Source organism: Buceros rhinoceros, unplaced genomic scaffold (genome assembly GCF_000710305.1).
Source record: "Buceros rhinoceros silvestris isolate BGI_N320 unplaced genomic scaffold, ASM71030v1 scaffold28252, whole genome shotgun sequence".
Taxonomy (NCBI): Eukaryota; Metazoa; Chordata; class Aves; order Bucerotiformes; family Bucerotidae; genus Buceros; species Buceros rhinoceros.
This window is the reverse complement of record NW_010399904.1, coordinates 8,647-9,079: the sequence shown is the minus strand read 5'-3', so window position 1 is coordinate 9,079 and position 433 is coordinate 8,647. Positions and strand designations below refer to the sequence as shown.

At 63.5% G+C, this 433-nt stretch overlaps 1 protein-coding gene across 1 annotated transcript in view; it reads right to left on the bottom strand.

The window, feature by feature from the left end:
• The window catches only part of RIC8A (RIC8 guanine nucleotide exchange factor A), a gene marked incomplete at its 3' end in the record, with an annotated part of 9,206 nt that overhangs the window by 713 nt on the left and 8,060 nt on the right, over positions 1–433 (bottom strand). The gene's annotated exons all lie outside the window — the stretch shown is intronic.

The following is a 433-nucleotide window of genomic DNA, read 5'->3' as shown; positions in this document are numbered from 1 at the left end:
GACCAAAACCCCAGACGGTCAGGGAAGCAGAGGGACACCAAAGCTTTCCAGCCTCTCCTGCAGGAATTCCAGTGCTTCCCCTCACAGCACCCGGCTGCCCCAGCCCTGCTCCCTGCAGGTACCCGTGTGGGCACCCAGCGTAGAGAGCGGAGAGATGTGGAGGCCCCTTGGAATAACCCCAGAGACTGGAAAGCCCAGTGGCTTGGGAACAACGTGACAACGGGCTTCCAGGAGCTGCCCACTGGATCCCTACCGAGTGGAACAGCACCGATGCCTCCATCACCCGGCTGATCATCACAGAACCACCGAATCACTCCGGCTGGAAAAGCACTTCCAGCTCATGGGGTCCCAGCGCTCCCCCCGCACTGCCCGGTCCCCGCTGCCCCCTGGCCCTCAGCAGCACCTCCACACGGCTGGGAAACCCCTCCAGGGA